Source organism: Suncus etruscus, chromosome 3 (genome assembly GCF_024139225.1).
Source record: "Suncus etruscus isolate mSunEtr1 chromosome 3, mSunEtr1.pri.cur, whole genome shotgun sequence".
Lineage (NCBI taxonomy): Eukaryota > Metazoa > Chordata > Mammalia > Eulipotyphla > Soricidae > Suncus > Suncus etruscus.
In genome coordinates, this window is record NC_064850.1 from 121,404,794 (window position 1) to 121,425,764 (window position 20,971).

Below are 20,971 nucleotides of genomic sequence, written 5' to 3' on the forward strand. Positions count from 1 at the left end.
TAAAAAGTCACTTTATTTAAACACCGTAGTTTATCAATTTGTTCATAATACAGTTCTTCTCCCAGAGTTAGGAGTAATGAGTTTCATTAGACTATTCAATGTTAGAAAAAACAAAGCCATGAAATTTGCTTATACATGGATGGATATGGAGAATATTATGCTGAGCAAAATTAGTCAAAGGAGAATAGACATAGAATGATTGCATTCATATAAAATAAAAATAGTATGGTAATAATATAAAGACGATAGATACAAAGACCAGGAGAATAAGCCCACTATCTTTGTGGTAGAAGCTTGCCACAAAGAGTGGGGGGAGTGCAGTTAGGGCAGAAAAGGAACCACTATGAGCTGGAAATGATCACTCTGGACAAGAACTGGGAACTAAAGGAGATAAAGTGATATGCATGTCTTACTGTTATACTGTCATAATTATCTTGAAAATATGTTTCTGCTAACTTTGACTATAACATTAGACTGTAAACAGAATCTCATGACTATTTTGAGCAAAATCAGAAATTAAAATGTTTGTTTATTTCTTAAAATATATGAAATATGCTCTGTGAGAGAAAGTGAGGTTGAGATCACTTTAACCAGACACAGCTGATTAGAAAAAGATATGGGTCATAACCTAATCTTAATGTGACATTCTGACTAGGAAAGCCTCAGTGCTTGGTAGTGGGCTATTAGCAGATAAAAGTGAAACCAGAAACACACTACATTGTGTCCCTTGTAGCATGACCAGCAATGTGGATTTCACTCCAGGTTAGAATTCCTTGAATTCTTGAAGAAAACTTGAAGGAAACTCAACCCACCAGCTGATAGAGCTGGTATAGAGAACAAGTATATGAATGATGGTGAATGTCTGACTCTTGCCTTATTTCAGACACCATTGATCACAGTGACAATGTAACATTGACAATGACAAAATTCCTTTTGGAATCAGTGATCTGTACTTACAATTTTCTATTATTATTTAGTTGCTCTTTCAACTATTATTTGCTCTCTCAACTGCTGACAATTGGCAAAAATAGGAAGGAAAATTGATAGTAGTGTTATTATATAAAGAACTATACCATTCTTTAAAATAGGATCACTTACAAAGCATCATGAAGAGTTTAATATTTAAAAGATGTGTTTGAAGCCCATTTTAAGTTGACTTAGGGATTGGAAAGACCAGAAGCCATATTTCTAATATATTTTACTTGATCTTGTATAAGTTTTTCAGTTTCTTTTACTCTGAAATTTCTGCATTACTATTGAGATTACAAAGTGTGATCTCATTGGTTTCTTTATAGACATCCAGGCAATAACTCATATGCTAATCCACCTGTCTGGGCCAATGCTCTATAACAATAAGTTCTCTTTCTCCACTGAAGATTGGTCACTCAAAATTGTCATTGACAACAGCAACTGAAACTTATTGCTATTAAGTTCTGGCCTGAGAACCCCCAATCAAGAGTGACAAGTGAGAGGATTCATTTAATGACTTTTGCTATAAGTTTTTAGTAATTATACCCTTCTACCAAAACCTTTTCCTACCTCAATGAAAAGTGAAAAATTATAACAAAGTAGGAGGAGCTGTAATTTTTGAATTAAGTTTTGGTAATGCTCATCAGCACAGAGATCGTTGCTGGATGGTTCTGAGTCCTGTCTGCTCAGTGGCTCCCTTTAAGAGTTGGGGGGAATGTGCTCTTTCAAAATTCAAAATACCTTGTGATTTCCCCTTCAAAGTGGGACCTTCAAGGGAATGGCATGTAACCTCTGTCTAATTCCACTGGTATTTCATTTCTCTCTTGTTTGCAAGGTATTAATTATTAAATGAGTTTCACATTGATAATTATATGGCATCTTATTTATTAATGACAAACTATTAAGTTAAAACTTAATATATCCAGAGGCTCTCAGGTATCTTTTTTTGTAGGTCATGGGTCTCTTACTCTTTGCAGGACTGAGTGCTGAGAAGGTTGTGAGCATTGGGGCTTCAGGTAGATGGGCCTTGGTGGTGTGATTACCCATGACACAGTTCATTACCACTAATGGAGTCACCCATGCAACCAGAGTGGAAAGTGAGCCCATGAAATAGTGAACAAATAGGCAATAAATTCTGATGCCAGGGAAGACAATTGTACAGAAGAGCACCAAGTGACCAGAGGCCAATTAAAAGGCATATATTTAAATTTTGCCTGAATTGTAAGTCTCTTTTTGACATTTCCTCAAAAGGGCAGATCTCGTTTTCAAGAAAAAGTTTCATTTCCTATTTTGGTCAATGTTGATAGGATAATAAAGATCTAAATAACCTATGTTTTTATCTAAGTGGATGCATATAAATACATTGCAAATTTTCTATTTGTGAATTGTTTTTGAGTAGCAGAAAAGTTGCAAGCAAAATAGAGTTCCTGTATGACCTTTCTTAGTTTCTATCATTGTTAAAATGTTATATTTCTGTTCCATTTATCACAAAGAAGGACCAAACTTCTGTCCTTTTTTGAAACAGAACTCCACTCTGATTTGAACTTCACTGATTCCCGCTGGAGTCTTCTGAAACATTTTCTTTCCATTTTTTAAGGCTGAAATCTTTCAGCCTTTTGTTGGCAATTTTTCCTTCTCTCCTTGTTTTTAAGGACCATGCCTATTTTATTTTATTTTATTTTATTTTATTTTATTTTATTTTTACCCTTTCTTTAGTTCCCACATCTATCTATCTATCTATCTATCTATCTATCTATCTATCTATCTATCTATCTATCTATCTATCATCTATCTATCTACCTATCTATTTATCATCTATCTATCTGTTTGGGGCCACATTTGTTGGTGTTTAGGTGTTACTTCTGGATCTACATTTAGAAATTGCTCCTGTCAGGCTTTGGGGACCATATAGGATACTGGTAATTGAACCTGGGTCTATTGCTGGTTGGCCTCATGCAAGGCAAACTCCCTCTACTGTGCTATCATCACTCTGCCTCCCCCTCCCATTTTTAATGGGAATCATATTGGTTTCTATCGCTCTGTAGAGTTTCAAGTGCATAGCTTCATAAATTTACATCTATGGATGCTTCTGTATGCTCACAGCTAAAAGTATTGTCTCCATCCCTACCGACATAGTTACTTGTGGATTTGCATAGAATTAAGGCTAAAATTCTCAGAATTGAACAAATTAAGACAGTTAGGGACCTTGTCAATTTGAAGGATAGCTGTCAGGGCTTTTGTGCATTGTATCTCAACTTTGGACTTCATTGTTACTTCTCTGATGATCACACTAGGTTAGATACTGAGAGTGGGGCTACTGCTGAGGTGAAAGACTGTACTCTTCATCTCATATGTAAGAGATTGTGCTGCCAATATTCCTGATGACCTAGATGAGCTTTGACCTCTGTTGTGTTGGCGCCATGGTTTTTTCAATGGAAGTTATTCTTCTGCCTTCCTTCCATTCTATATTCTGTACTTTGGAAGGAAGTTTCACCACACTAGAGGAATAGAGATGCTAGCCTATATTCCTCAAGAGGGGAGATGTCTTCACACATTATTCTGGATTACTCAGTAAGATTTTCCCATTATTACCCTAAAGAATCAGTTATTTATCTTTAGTCAGCATTGCTATCTGTTTCAGTCAATAATCACAATTTGCCTGTATCTGTAACTCAATTAAAATTTTTAATGAAATCATATAATCACAGGTTGACAATAAACTCAAATGCTCTTGGGTATCCAACATTAATTCACTGCAAACACTTTGTTAGCTTTATTTGTTTTCCACTTTGATTTTTAATTTATAAAAAATTTAATTTATAAAAATTTATAAAAAATATAAAACCCACCCTACAGAATTATTGTGGGACTGTATGTGTCTCATTTAGCTATGTTTCCTAGAATATAGGAAGTTATTATCCTGGGGCTACACTAGATTATCATCTTTAATGTTTATTTTTTACCTTAGTATTGTTAGTGTATGAAAAACAAAATTCTCTAACATCCCTGTGGGCCGCAGATGCAATTTAGAGGTCTTTTTAAGTGACAAAATAAATCCAACTATAGATCAATGTTCAATTTATATTTGTAAACTATATAAAGCTCTGCCTACTGAAAGTATATTTTTAATATTTATCAGATTATATTCACCTCCCAATTTAATTTAATTTTCCCACCTGGTTAAGTTTTGGCCCATAGAACTCAGAACTCTCTTAGGTTTTCAGTGCTCAGGAAGGAAAATGTAAAAACCTTCCCTTTGTTGATATAAAAATACTTCCTCCTCTTCATATTAGAACAAAACCATTCTAGAAATTCAATAATAAAATCATGCAAAATAGTGTTATTTTGCATGTTTTTATTATTATTTCCTGTGGGAAGGGCGTACTCTCCTGGTGGCCTTTTAGCAAAGGCTAAAGAAAGTGAACCATGCTGATACCAGGGAGAAAAACTTAAAAAACAGGGCAGTTGATGATGCAGTGTTAGTGGTCGCAGAAGAAATAAAGTATTTTAGGAACCAATATTTTAGAGAAGCCTTGGTTCACGGACAGTTAGTACTTTTCAGATGATAGTTTTGACTCATTAAGTGACATATTTAGAATCAAACATTTTTTTAATTGAAAAGTAGTTTTAGTAGTTTAGGTGTTAAGGTCAGTGCCTTGCACCTGTGTGACCCTGAATCAATCCCCTGTACCCTGAAGCAGTACAGGCTCCAGCAATAGATGTCATTTAAGAACTGCCACCCATTGGTGGAGAATCTCTGGGAAGTGGTCCCTGACTTCCACTTGGGAGGTCAGCACCCATACAATCTTCAGTTATTTTTGTCCTCAAAACATTCACATATGAAATGACTAAAAAATTATCTGATGAGTCAGATGTCACTGATAGTGATGGCAGAAGGCTGGCATGTCCACAGTGGGGATGTTATTTTGGACCTGATGCCTACAGGGTTAACATGAGCTGTGCAGACCTGTGGTGCTCCCAGGTTCTCCAGACAGAACTCAACTGCCCAGAGGTGAGGAGTTTTCTTTGTGACTCAGCATTGCTTTTTGGATTAGAACCAAGTGGTCCATGTCAGTGTGTGTGTGTGTGTGTGTGTGTGTGTGTGTGTGTGTGTGTGTGTGTGTGTAATGCCATTTAATTCAGGCCTATCACTTTTTTGGTTTGGTTTATGGTAAGGGACTCTTGCCACCTTTGGAATTACTGAGCAGAAAATGCTTATGAGTGATATTGGGTTGATAAAGCTGGGTGAGATTCAAGCTGACTGGTTCTTGGATCCAAAACATCGCTGGTGATTCATTTATTCCATCAATACATTTTATGTTTTCTTGATAATGTTAAACAGGAGATATGGTAAATTCAATGGGGAAAGAAGGAACTACCATAAGCAATTGCTTTTTACTCTAAGAGGGAGTTCAAGGATCTCTTTCTCCCATCCTGCACCTGCTCTTACAACACATGTAGATGAGTTTGCACCCCAGAACCAGGCCCTCATCTGGAGCCTTTGCTGTCTTTCATGTGGATGGCACTCCCAATCAGGCCCATTTTAAGCCACGTAAATGAATGACCCTCAAATGAATAGCCCTCAAAACTGGTGGGCATTTAGTAGTTTTAGCAAGTCCAGAAGAAGAGGTACCAGCATGTTGTGTATTTATTGTAATATTGTTTTTGCCTGTCATCCCACCTGGATCTTCCAGGTGGGGGTGATTAAGGAAAGAAATAAATAGCTTGTTGGGAGGCATAGGAAGCTCTTTTGCCAGTACTGACGGCTTGTTCGGTTTACTTTTTGGAGCTGGCTGCAACTGACAAAAGACTTTCTTTGCTGAACCTTTGGTCCCCTAATCTTTTGCATTCATTGATTATTTACTCCGGATATTATTATCAAAGTCTCCCCCAAAAGGGGGGGCAGAAGAATGGGATTAAATTTATCTTTCTGGGAGCCATTCTTAGACTTGGAGACCATCAACAAGGGGTTTGACCTCTCCCCACACCAGCATATCTAGAAAAAGACTCATTTTCTTTCTCTGGACAACTGTAAAATGGAACCTGACTTGGTTATGTAAAAACTTTTTGAGGACCTGAAAGGTGGTACAGGGTTAAGGCACTAGCTTTCTATGCAGCCAGTTCAGGTTCCAGGATTCCCATCCACCCCTAGGAGCAATCCCAGAGCACAGAGTCAGGAGTAAGCCCTGAGCATAGTTGAGTGTGAGCCCTGACCTAACCAACAAGTTAAAACTATTTAACTTATTTTTTATTACTCTTCTGGTCTTCTTTGTTCTTGTTTGTCTAGGAAGGACAAAGCACTATCTTCTGTCTCTATGAAAACAGAATGAAGTAATAGAACAGTCTAACCTTGGATTGTCTGTTAGCAAATCACCTTTTTCCTTATTTGACCCTGTTCCCCTGATTTCCAAGAAATTTTCTTTCTTTCTGAGCTTAAACTTAAGACATGGGTATAAACAAAGTTTCAATTAAGCAGAAAACTCCACCATTAAATTTGGCTGTTACATGCACTGTTTTTGCAAATCTTACATGTTAGCACTTGTAAAATATCCCACTAACTCATTATTAATAGTACTTATGGAAAATAAATGACATTAAATATATCCTACAATCATGAAGTACTATTCTTTTTAGCACGGTATGTGTTGTCTGTGTGAGTATACATAAATGCAAACTAAAATTCAGGAAACATGGGTGGTAAAATTATTGCCTAATGTTGAAAACTTTGTAGAGGTGTAGATCTATCCAGAATTGCACTTTTTTCATTGGAAGAAGATTGAGTTTTTATCTCCTTTAATATTTTCTAAGCATTGGAACCCTTATGTCATAACATCTTGGGCACTGTGTGGATTGCAAATCCATTGCTATCTACAAATCTACTCTTTCTTATCAGAAAATGAGCTTAGAAAAATCATGCTGCTATTAACTTCCTTTAAAAATCTCTTGTAACATCTTAGAATAAAGTTCTAAGCAAAGCTTATATCCCATTTTATAATCTCACAAACACCATTGGTATAACTACCTTATAGCCAGCCAAGGATATACAATGGAAATACTCTGAAAACTTTTCACATTTACCTTTCCTTGTTGTTAATTACTTTTTATGTGTGCATCATGTTTTAAATTTCAGGGTTTTTATAACTCTGTCTTTATCTTTTAGCTGATAGTACTCTAGCATGTGCCTATCACTATCATCAGTATATGTTATGATAGTTTTGGAGATAAGTCCAAGAATATGACAGATTGAAAATTTGAGGCATTAAAACAATAGTCAGCACTGAGATGCTAAAATGGTTGACATCAGTGAAATACTATAAACATCATTTTTCCTTTTTGTTTACCCAAGAATCCAATTTTTCAGTTTATTCCTTGAGTTTTTTGTTTATCAGTAGAATTTCAAGTTGATTATAGTTACATGATATTGGCATTTGAAGATCCATTTGAAGGAAAACAGATAAAAGTAAGATTAAACTATTATTAATGATAAATCTATATAAATACACATTAAAGGTATTCTATGCTGAATGCATTATCAGTTAAGTCAGTCATCTGCCAGACCCAGGGTTTAAAGACAAGTAGGAGAAGAAACTTTCCTTCCAGGATCCTAATATGTTGTAGGAAATGTAATAAAAGTATTGATTTTAGAGTTTTACCCAGGACCAAAAATATTATAATGTCCAGTTATTGAACCTGAATATGGGTTTACCATCAACCACAGATAGTTTTAGTGGCTTGTTAAACAGTCTTGCTTAGAAATTGTACTTCTTCCAAAAGTATCAACCAATAAAGGACTAATAAGGTGTATTAGTAGCATCTCTTTTCTATTTAAGTAGGGCATAATTTCTTTCTTATTTTTTTAAAAGTTTTGTTTAAAATTTTACTACAAGATAAAATGGTCATGTCCACTTTCAACTCATTCATGACTTTTTTTGGTGCCTGATACTAAAGTCAGAGAGAAGTTAGGCACTCACACGCCTTATCCACATCCTGTTTCCTATTCTTAGTTATTCTGGATACTCATCCCAGACCCTGTACCTACCCTTCCAAAAGCTTAAATGTAGGAAAAATAGTTTCAGTTGGGGACACCTAACTAGATCCAAGTAGTTTATTTGGCTCTCTTATATTGAAATGAAGATCAACTAATATGGCCAATCTTCTTATTGCTTCGAATCTTTTTTATACTTGATCCAATGAACCCCTGCCCTACTCTACAATTACTTTCCCCTTGGAGATGTCTGTGTGCTTTGAAAAAGAATAATAGAATGCAAAAACTATATTCTTCATAATAAGCAGAAAGTTTTCAAGTCTCCAAGCCCATTTTGTGACTTTTCTTTGTATTTGAATAATTTTTTTTTTTTGGTTTTTGGGCCACACCCAGCAGTGCTCAGGGGTAACTCCTGGCTGTCTGCTCATAAATAGCTCCTGGCAGGCATGGGGGACCATATGGGACACCAGGATTTGAACCAACCACCTTAGGTCCTGGATCAGCTGCTTGCAAGGCAAACACCACTATCTCTCCAGGCCCATATATGAATAATTTAAGGCCCCTCCCTGCATAGTGGGATAAGTTATTTCCAGTATCTAAGGGATTCCAGCCTACAGGCACATAAAAGATACCAAAGGGCCTGCTTCTACTTCCTATTCTGACTCAAACCTTTATTCTTATCTTCATTCCCTTCATTTCTAATGCTTCCCAGTATTCAGACCACTACCCCAAGTGTGGACATTTTTCTCTTATTAGGTAATCCAAGTTCTAGAATCATGAATAGCGATTATAGCACAGAATGAGAGACCAACTATTTATTTTTTTAGGGGGTGATACTCAGTGGTGTTCTGGACTTACTCCTGGATCTGCACTCAGGAATCACTCTTGGTGGGGCTCTTAAAGGATGCTGGAGATCAAGCATAGGTCTCCCACATGCAGGGCAAGGGCCCTACCTGTAGTACTATTGCTCTGGACCACCAACTGTCTTTGAATTCCAGGTGTTTTCCCCAAAAATTCCCTAAATTTTTGGTTAGGGATACCGAGTGTGAAGAATAATTGACTCATAATGTCTTTCTTTCTTTCTTTCTTTCTTTCTTTCTTTCTTTCTTTCTTTCTTTCTTTCTTTCTTTCTTTCTTTCTTTCTTTCTTTCTTTCTTTCTTTCTTTCTTTCTTTCTTTCTTTCTTTCTTTCTTTCTTTCTTTCTTTCTTTCTTTCTTTCTTTCTTTCTTTCTTTCTTTCTTTCTTTCTTTCTTTCTTTCTTTCTTTCTTTCTTTCTTTCTTTCTTTCTTTCTTTCTTTCTTTCTTTCTTTCTTTCTTTCTTTCTTTCTTTCTTTCTTTCTTTCTTCTTTCCTTCCTTTCATTTTATGGCCACACTCTGTGGCATTCAGGGCTTACTCCTGGCTCTGCACTCAAAAATCACTCCTAGCAGACTTGGGGGTCCATATGTGATGCAGGGTATTGAACCCATGTCTGTCCTGGATGGGATATTTGCAAGGTAAAGGCCCTACCACTGTGCTATCTCTCCAGCCCCCAACTCATGATATATTTCTTGAATTCCAGATTTACCACCTTATACCACCTAATACCTAATGCACCTAATATCACCTAATACCTTCCCTCTATTAGGTATAATTTCCCAAAATATCAGGTGAACTCAAAGATAGACCATAGTTGTTATTCACAATGCACTTCTCTCTTCAATTTCTACTTTCTCCTCTCCAGAATATTTGGAAAGGCAGCTGGGATTCAGCAAATGGATTCAGCAAACCATTCAGAAAAAAGGTTTATAAACCAAGCAGTTTTCTTTCCACATCATTTGTTATAGTCGCTTCTTTCTTTTTATCCTTCTTATTTTAGGGCTATTAGCCAAATGTGCAGAAGTGTGTACCTTCTAGCATGAGAGCTGAAACAAATAAGATAGAGAGGGAGAGAAAGAGAAACTATTAAGGTCAGGAAGTGGCTTTATTTCTTCACTATATTTCTAAATGCTCACATAGTACTCTGCACAAAACAATTTGTTTCCTGCACATAGAATGAATAGGTAATTGGTTAAATGGTGACTGATTTTGGCATGGGTATGTAAAATACAGGAGACTTGGAACACCTGGGTGGGACGAGAAAAATGTATGAAGGGGTGTGGCTGTCTACTTGAGCAAGCAATTCATTTTTCAAGATGGTTAGTTATCTAATTGCCCATTCAGGTGATGGAAATGTATGTGAATTCCTAATTAATCTCTATTTCTACTTAAAGCATTTTTTTCATCTATACCTCAAACTTCAATTTGAATAGTAAGTGGTCTTTGACTTGGAAAGGGACTATCACAGAAAGGACTAGGGAAAGAAATGGGAAGTGTGCCACACTAGAAAATAATTTTACAATATCCCATAAATCTGATTTTTAGGAATTAAATGTTAAGAACTTGGTCAGTACACTGCTTCTCTTTCTCCTTCTGAAATTTAAACCTATCTTGGAAGAGATATTTATCTTTATTTTTATTTAAAGCTTTTTTATTTAAAGACTATGGTTACAAGGTTGGTTATACTGCAGTTTATTTTCCCCACAATGCACGACAACCTTCACCAGTGCGCATTTCCTATCACCAATATCACAGTCTCTCTCTCACACCCTGATGTCATCTTCCTTCCCTCCTACCTACCCTCCCTCTCTGTCTCTGGGGCAGGCATCTTACTTCTCTCTCTCTCTCTCTCTCTCTCTCTCTCTCTCTCTCTCTTTCTCTCCCCTTTCCTAACATTTATCTTTGAAGAGTAAAAGAATCCTTTTTGACTCTGAAGGCCACTCTGTCTCTCTCAACTGATGGAGGAACAAGAAAGCAGAGTACTGAGTTTCTCTGAAGTTTAGTCCTCACAAAAAGGTCCTAGGATGCATTTGCCATGTGTTCGTAATTTGGCCAGTTCTAGCCCTAAACATCTCTCTGTGATTTGGATTCATTTGTTGCCAAATTATGAGACTACTGGCTTTTATACCAGCCTTCTTCTGTCCCTAACTAAAGACAACAGTTTTGTTGTTTGACATCGACCAGGTATCATCTTGTCTCTTTCTTTTTATTTCTGCTTCCTTACTTTTCAGTGTCTGTTATTCTCCAGTTCATCCAGACCTTAACTGCCTCAGGTCCTCTGGAAATCAGCAACCCTGTATAACACTTCTCCTGGACATAGAACAATGAAAAATCCTAAAATAATAATAATTTTTATCAATTTTAAAATGAAAGTTTGACAATCAACATAATACACCATATCAACAAAAAGAAAAAGAAAAATTATATGATCATATCAAAAGATGCAGAGAAAGCATTCTATAAGGTCCAACTCCCATTCTTGATTAAAAACTCTCACCAAGATGGGAATGGAAGGAACTTTTCTTAATATAGTCAAACCAATGGCAAATATTTGACAGTAAGGTATAACATATATAATGAAAATTTTACAAACAATACATATTCAATTTAAAGTATTATCATGGAATTATTTTTGTGGTTTTTTTTTTTGTTTTTTGTTTTTTGTTTTTTGGGCCACACCCGGCAATGCTCAGGAGTTACTCCTGGCTGTCTGCTCAGAAATAGCTCCTGGCAGGCACGGGGGACCGTATGGGACACCGGGATTCGAACCAACCACCTTTGGTCCTGGATCGGCTGCTTGCAAGGCAAACGCCACTGTGCTATCTCTCCGGGCCCTTGTTTTTAAATCTCAATTACCTAAATGCGTTAGAAAGAGCCAGACTAGTTAAGATCTAGTGACTTGTTAAAATTTCAAATGCCTGTATGTCTGGGGAACACTCTTTGATACTCAAGTCACTTTTTGTTGTTGTTTTGTTTTGGGGCCACACCTGGCGATGCTTTGGGGATACTCCTGGCTACGCGTTCAGAAATCCCTCCTGGCTTGGGGGACTATATGGGGCACCGGGGATCGAACTGAGGTCCTTCCTAAATCAGCTGCATGCAAGTCAAAGGCCCTACTGCTGCATTATTGCTCCAGCCTCTGGTCTCACATTTTTAAGCAAGTGTTGACTGAGCACTATATTAAATAAGATCACGAGATTGTAAGCTAGGTACCATTCCTGCTCTTGGGTGTTTGCACTGCACTGAAAGGATAAATAAAACAGCTTTAAGATAAAGTGATAAATGAAATTCTATATATAGAAGAGAAATTCTAAGTGTCTGCTGTAGCATTCATGGGTTTATTTATAGAAAATAAATTTTAGGGTTTTGCATTTATAATTTTGTTATTCTTTGCTGTCTCTGTTCATAATTTTTTCCTTCTTTTCTTTTCTTCCTTTATGTGTTCTGCCATATTTTTTTTATCTCAAGACCATGGCCTTTAAGTGGTGCTTATCTTTATTGTTGGAGTGTTCACTGAATGTTTTATTTGACACTTCTTTTTGTACTGTTGTGGTGTTCCACCTCCTTTTCCCCCTTCGTCTCTTAAAACTAGGATGAGAGCTTCCAGAAGGACTCTGCCCATTTTCGGCGTATTTGATTCCCCCCCCCCCAGTTTATTACTTTTCTCTTCTTCAAACAAAACCACGTAACTTGAACTATCTAGTCCCGCCTCCCAACTAGAGCGGGAAATAAGGGAGGTACCAAGACCAAACAGGTGTAGGACCACTAAGAAGTTAACTAGGCACAGAGGGGACCACTTATTCTGGCAGTCCCAGGGATGAGGGAGGAGGATATGGGAAGTAGGACGGGAACGGAGGTGGAGGGAGGGCAATTCGGTGATGGGAATTCCCCTGATTTTATGTTAATATGCACCTAAAATATTATTGTCAATGATATGTAGGCTACTATGATTAAAATAAAATTATATTATGAAAGTTTAAAACTACTTGGAAAAAGTTTTCATAAGAATTCAGACAATACATAGATCACTTCTTAACACAATACTTTTGTATTTCAACATTCATTGTTTTTATTGAAGTTGATAGGTTTTGCTTTCCTTACACTTGATTGAAGAAATATCTTCTCTGATCTTTCTTGTAAAAACTCAGCATTATTCATTTTTCTAAAAGATTGTCAACAGTTTTTCACAGTTTCAATTGTAAATGATTAGATTTCCTCTTCCTAGGAATTTGTTAAACAATGAAATGACCCCTCAATTTTGTGTTCACACCTAATAATGAGAAGATAATTTCACACATTTACTCTATGTTTGGCAGACAGATGTTTTCTTATTAACTTTACTAAGTAGTTTTGACTGTTTATGATTTTATATTCTTTCTGCAAGACCCATTAAAATATGATTTAAGGTCAAGATCTCATCAGAAAGCTTTGTACACAAAGCAATTCCAGGCCAATACAGCAATCAAGATTTGCATGATCAACTTACTCAGATAATTTATCATGGGCATATTTTCTTCCTTACTTTCTTGATCCAAATCAAAATGAATATTGTGTCTAGCAGTTTTTTGCTACATATCTAACTTAATATATGGAACAAAGCCATCATAGTGAAAAAGTATGTATGGAAAAGTATGTATACTTTCTGTATACTATCTGGCCATTTTAGAAATCAGAAAAATAGAAAATTAGTATAAGTATTATTACCAAGTTTCTTTTGGACAAAATATTATCTATTAAATTCTTTTTTGCAGCTTATAAGTCTAATGTACAGACAGGTAGAAATATCTTTTATTTGACTAAAAGTTGCATATTTAAAACATAATTTTTAGTTTTAAGAGTTTTTTAAGAGTTATTCATGTAATAAATTAAAAACAATTAAAACTAATATCATCTTTCCCAAGAGTCTCTAGCAAAGATTTTTTTTGCCTTACTTTTATTTTGTGATGAATTTTGGTTTGGTGTTCGGACCACACCTAGCTGTGCTCAGGGCTAATTTCTAGCTCTTTGTTTCAGGATCATTCCACTTTTTAAATTTTTAATAATTTTTATTGTGACCAAAGTGAATTACAAATCTTTCACAGTAATATTTTAGGTACATAGTGATATTGAATCAGGGGGATTCCCACCACCAGTGGTGTCCTCCCTCCACCCCTGTTCCCAGCATGCATGCCATATCCCTCTCCTTTGCCCCCACCCAGGTTATTAGTGTAAGTGGTCCCCTCTGTGTATAGCTAGTTGTAGAATGGGTATTGATTCTGTTGTCATTGGCTTGGGATTTGGTGTTTAAATCTGATAATGTTTTAATTTCTACTCAATGTTCATATGACTGTTTGGTTTTAGTACCATCCATTATTTTTTCCCTCAATTTATGAGTCAGAACATGATGATTCAAGTTATGTGGTTCTGTTTGAAGAAAACAAAAACAAAAACAAAAACCTGGAGGAGTCTGTCTAGAAGTTATAGATATCAATTTAAAAAAAGAAAGAGATAAAAGAAGAAAAATACAAAAACAGAAACAACCAAAAAACAAAACAACAAAACAACAACAAACAAAAAACTCCCAAAGCCAGAGACTACCAAAAAGCACCACAACAATAAAGACAACAACCAAACAATAACCACAAGCACTAAATAAAAAGAAAGAAGAAAATAAAAAACAAAATACAAAAATTGTGCTTCCTTTTTTTTTTTTTTTGCATAGACACAGTAAATATTGGGGGGAGATTAGAAAGCTAATTCCCTTGGCTTAAGAGATATAGGGATTCTCTGCCCTTGAATCATACTGTCATGGGAATAACTACAGGCTCCGTATATGCTCTTTTTCACACCCCCAGGTTTTTTTATGGTGCCAGGAAATCTTTAGCTCTGTTGTGGCTGATAGAATCAGGTCTCTAACTAGACATCTTGGTATTTGTACAGGTCACAGGATCAAGCACAGGAAAGCATCTTTTTGATGGTTTTAGAAGTTCTGTTCCATCACTGTTGTTTTAATGAGTCTTCTGTAATTGGTGGTTTTGGTTTTTGCACTGATCCTAAGATGAAGCCTAGGATAGAGTCTTTTATTATGTTTCCAGAAGTTCTGCTCAGTCGCAGTTGTCACAGTCAGATCTCTGGAATTAGAGATCTTGTTTCAGGATCATTCCTGGAGATTCTTGGTGCTGGAGATCAAAAGGAGGTCCAGTAGGTGAGCTGAGTGTTTTGCCCTATGTACTCTAGCCCTCATTTTTTTCAACCTTTATATGAAGAGTAAAAATATATACAAAGTAAACAAAATAGTACAAATGATCATATTGCTAATATATTTGACTATATTTGCACCAGTTAAAAATGGTATTTGGTAGCTTGTCTGGTGACCCTTTTGTCTGTACCTCAATATTCCATCCAAAAGTCAATTTCTGTCCTGACATCTAAATTTATAGGCTCCATTTATATGTTGCTCAAGTATATATTAAATATAAAACATAAATCAAATATATTAAATATAAAACATATATAAATATTTATGTATTAAATATAAAGTATATGTTAAATTAAAAAAAGCATATATTTGACTTCCTTGCCCCAAATCTATGGATATAAGATTAACACATATTGTCTGTGTGATTGCAAATCATTCAATTTAACTTTCTCCAGAGTATTCCAATATATAGTATTTGGAGATTGCAAAAATGTTGACCATAGCAATTCTTAATAAATTTTCTTCTCTAATATTGCTTTACTTTGTTCCTCTCAAATTGCACATGTAATATACTCTTGTTTATTCTTTTCAGCATATTTCCTTCATTAATCTTTCCATGTATTAGATTACTTTCTTTTAGTTTATGTCATTTTCTAATTATTTCATCAGTTGTGTTAATATGTTAATATTAACATACTGTTAATATGTTCACTGATTTTACATCTTTATTGTCTACTCAATTACAATTTTTTGTTTTTAGTTAATCAAGGTAGGTTTATTGAGCAAAACTTGCTAAAAAGATTTGAGAGAAGAAAAAGTGAGAAAATAGATGTTCAGGAGAGAATGTGGGCTTCTTTAAAGTGGATCAAAAATAAAAACAAACAAAACAAAACAAAAAACCCCCCACAAAGATCTGTAGAGCAGCCCGAGTGATAAGTGCAATGGATAGGGCTTTTGCCTTGCATGTTGCTGACCTGGGTTCAATTCCTGGCATCCCATATGGCCCATGACCACCATGATTGATTTCTGAGTGCAGATTCAGAAATTGTTCCTATGTACAGTCATGTGTGGTCCCCAAAACAAACCGAACAAAAATACATATAGAGACAAGCAAGTCAGATACTTGTTTGAGGGAGAATACAAGCTTGAAAAGCAAGCTTATAATTTAATTGGGTTTTTAAACATTTTTAAGTTTATTCATTTTGGGGGGCAACACCCAGTGCCATGTGTCACATGCAGGGCCTATTTCTGATTCTGTGCTCACTCCTGGCAGTAGTTGGGGAACTAGATATGCAGGGGATCTAACTCAAATCGGCAGTGTGGAATGCAAATGTAATACTATCTCTTTGGATCCTCTTTTAGTTAACTTTAAAGTGTGTCTAGGTCTGCCAAACTCCTAGTTATGCATTTGTTTCTTGTTTATATGGATAAATCTATTCCACTATTTCTTTTGCATCTTTGATTAATTTAATTTATTTTACATGTATTTATTTATTTGTGATTGGGCATTAGATATTAATATGAAAGTTTTAAATGATTTGAGACACAGATATAATTATCTTATTCATACAGTTGCTATAGTCTCAGACGCTAAAATATCATTTTATTAATGTTTCTGTAAATACTTATTAGGAGCATTTCAAATAACTAGCTCATTTGTTCTTATAATCCTTTTTTATTATATAGCCAAATAATATTAAAATAAAAACCTATCTTCACATGAGCTTTAGATATGAGTACTTGCTCTCTCTAAGGAGAGCAAACTCAATACTTACGGAATGATTGACTTGAATTTTAATTTATTTTTATTTCTTTTTGGTTTGGGATCATACTTCACAATGATCTGGAGCTGGTCCAAAAGCCATTCTTGGGGAATCACTCCCAGAAGGGCTTGGAGAACAAATTAGTGCTGGGAATCCAACCTGGGACTACTTCATACAAAGCAGGTTCTCCAGCCCTTCGAATTATCTGCCAGCCTTGATGAGAGTTTTTAAATAGCTAAAGTGGTAGCGATTGTTTTTAAAAATGATGATAAGTAATATGGAATTTTAAAAGAAATAATTAGGGGGTGGGAGATATTACAAGTTACATTGCTAACATGACTCAATCCCTAGCACTCCACCATGCTTTTGTTGTTGTTATTTTTTGTTTTTGTTTTTCAGCCACACCCGGTGAATCTGAGGGGTTCCTCCTGTCTATGCGCTCAGAAATTGCTCCTGGCTTGGGGGACCACATAGGATGCCGAGAGATCGAACCACAGTCTGTCCTAGGCTAGCTTGTGAAAGGCAGACACCTTATTGCCTGCACCACCACTGCAGCCCCTTCACCGTGCTTTTAAGCATTACCTGATATGTTCTTAGAGGTCCCAAAGCATAACTGGGTGTGTCCTTGGTGATATCCAGTACCACAGGGTCTGAGCAGCTTCCCATCATAGGGGCTAGTCTGGAGTCACTGATCGTGTTGGCTCTGCACCACCAGGAGTGGTCTCAGGCTCTGTGAGTGCTGCAGGGAGGTCCTCTTCCCAAGCAAGCAAACAAACAAACAAAACCCCCCACAATTATAGTAGAGAATAGAAAATAGACTATTTACAATAGCCAGAATCTGGAAACAACCCAGGTGCCAGACAACATGTGGCTAAGAAACGGTGGTCTGTCTACACAATGGACTACTGTGCTTCTGTTAGTAAAAATGAAGCCATAAAAATTTACCTATACATGAATGGACATGGAGACTATTATGCTGAGTGAAATTAGCTAGAGGGAAAAGGAAAGGTATAGACATAGAATAATCTTACTCATTTCTGAAATATAAGAAAAAATAAAAGACATTATGGTAACAATATCTAGAGACAATAAAATTAAGGATAAGGAGGTCCACCCAGGGTAGGAAGCTTGCCACAAAGAGCAGTGAGTGTAGTTAGAGCAGAGAAGTAAATGTGTACTAGAATAATGATAGTTAGAATTGATCACTCTGGACAAGACTCAGTGCTGAAAGGGGAGAGAGTGACATGCATGGCACCCTTCCATTGTGCAGCCACAATGTCAAAAGAGAAAGAGAGGAAGAGTGGGAGAGGGAGAGAGATATGCAAATTGCCTGCCCTAGAGACAGGCTGGGGGCATTGAAAGGGAAACAGGAGACATAGGTGGTAGGAAGGGTGCACTGGTGAGGGATGGCATATGTTTAAAACCCAACAATGAAAAATTTTGTAGCCACAGATCTTAAATAAAGCTATTAATTAAAAAATATTATAGAGAACATGGCCAGGGACAAATAACATGCAGCCTACCATATATTTTTTTTTGGCATATAAGCTTTGTGTCTCCTCTACTCTTGAAGAAGCCGGATCTGTTAACTTCTTGAGAAAAGCATACCGTGAAATTATTGAGATATGGATTTTCCTAACACAATTATTTTTCTTAACACCAATTTATTTACTATTGTCTGCAAAGCTGAGTGACTTTTTACTTTCTGTCATGTATATTTATTTCCCATGATTATTACAACAAAACACCAGGTGTGGAAACTCAAAACAATACACATTTATAATTGATTGTTTGGGATTCTAGAGGTCAGAACTCAAACTAGGTTTCACTGTTGAGTTAGAATTTAGGTAGGGACTGGAATCTCTCTGGAATCTCAAGGAGAAAATATTTTCCCTCCACTTTTCCCAGCAGAAAATTTCCTCATTACTTGACTCTGCCTTGCTTATTCCGGTTTTCAGACCAGCTAGGGCCAGGCAAATCTTTCTCATGCTCGCATTATTCATTCCCATCAACTCTTTTGCCTTCTTCTTCCTCACTGAAAGATTCTGGGATTAACTGGGCCCAAATAGATAATCCAGAGTAATCTCCTATTTGAAGATCAACTAGTGAAGACCTTTTCTTTCACCTGCACACTCAATTCTCCTTTGCTATGTACCCCAAGAGAGTAAAAATTCCTGAATGTTAGGGTATACTATCTTTTTTTCTTTTTTCTTTTCATTTTTCTACTCACTGTGCCATTTTGTTGAATAAGAGAGGAACCAGAAATTTAGATAGGTGATAAAAAAATATCAGGGGACCATACATTTCCAAAGATATTACATTCTAGAACTCAGCAGTTTGTATAATTTCAAAATCTTGGTGTATAAAGAAGAAAACCATGTTCTGAAGTAAAAAGTTTAAAATGCACGGCTAATTCTTTACAAAGAGAAAATATATGCTGAGGAGTTGGAGAGATAGTACAGTGGGTAGGTCACTTGCCTTGTACACAGACATCCCAGGTTTGACCCCCAGCATCTTCTGTGGTCTCCGGAGATCTGCTATTTTTTTTATGAAACAGCCACTACCCACCCACTCACCTGGTACCTCGAGGTGGCTTCCTCCCTAAATCTGGCTGCTCTGTCTAATGTGAGTGCATGTTGATTCACTCACTCATCTGATTGTTCGATTCTCCACTCAGCTCCTGCACACCTTGGAAGCTCCTTGGAACTCCTTTCTTTTCTCCTCAGGTTCCAGCTGCATGGATCTTCATTGAATGCTACCAATACTCTTCAACTCTCTTCACTCGATGACACATGAGGGATGGTTTCATCCAGGAAGGTCCCTCTCCCCTTTTGCTTTTTTGCAAAAGTTGACTTCTCATTTTTATTTTATTTTATATTATTTTATTTTATTCATGAGTATGTTGCTTGGGGGCTACCTGCAGCTTGAGAGTTGCTCTTATTGTTGCTTGGAGGACACTACAATGTCTGAGATTATATCCCCAGTATTGTGTTACTGCATACAAAACACTAACTCTGGCTCTTAGAGCCACCTCACTAAAATCTAGGCAGTTTTAACATGGACTTCTCCATATATAGTTCATGGTGCAACCCCTTTTTTCTTACCCTAACAACAGTGAAGCCTCTGTGCTTATATTCTCTGTTGAGTAGAAGCCTCTATGTTTCCAGAAATTCTACCAAGTTGACATGTTTCCTAAATCTCTGATTCCAATTTGGTCTAGAATTAGCCAGATGGGGTGGACCTGTCCCATCCACCAAGTCTCAGCCCTGGAAGTGGTCATAGACATAGTGTTGCAAGGTGAGCTTACCTGCCCTCTACCCCCTGTAAAGGCCTTCTAGGATTCATTATGCCTGGGAATTTTCTCCTCTTTTCCCTTTTCTGTCTCTGGACTTGGACCTCCCTGGTCTTTGGTCAGTCTGGGAAAGCCACAAACTCCCTGAGTGTTCTAATAGTGACAGTCGGCCTTGATGAACTGCTTTCATAAATGTGGGGATTGTGACCAGGATCGGGACTCTTGTTCTGTGAACCAGGTCTGCAATCTTAGATACTTTCTGCTGGTCTTCAGAGTAGCTTTTCTTTTTCTTTTTTAATGTTCACAAAATTTATTTTGTTAATTACACACTGTGATGTCCAACTTTTTCTTTGTTTGTTTGTTTGTTTGTTTTTGGGTCACACCGGCAGTGGTCAGTGATTACTCCTGGCTCTGTGCTCAGAAACATCCCATATGGTCCACCAAGCCTGCCAGGGCTATTTCTAATCTTTCTGTGTAGCAAGGGAATTCATCATCCTTACTCACCTCCTATATCAGAAACATAAATTTTGACTTCTTTCTTTGGCTCTTTCTTACAGCTGTTCAGGACATACTGTTCCTCAAGGCAGAAGGCCAGTTCCCACTGTTTCCATTTCCACAGAAGGTAGATGCCCATCCTCCCCCATCATCTCAATGATTTGTTCTAACTTGGGCTGAAAAGAGTTTTATCCTGGAACAGGTTCAGAATTCCTCACATATTTGTACTTTCCTGGATTCCACAAAGGTCTGGACAGATTATGTCCTTCCTATTTTACGAGCCTGCTTCTCAGATTGCCTACATAGTTTCAGGAGGGATGTCAGGTTGTAAAATTTGGCCATTCTTCTAGCTGTTTTTCTTCTTTGTTTAAGAAGAGCTTCAAACTGCCATAGACTCTGAAAGTTTTTTCTTTTGAGTATCTAACATGAAGA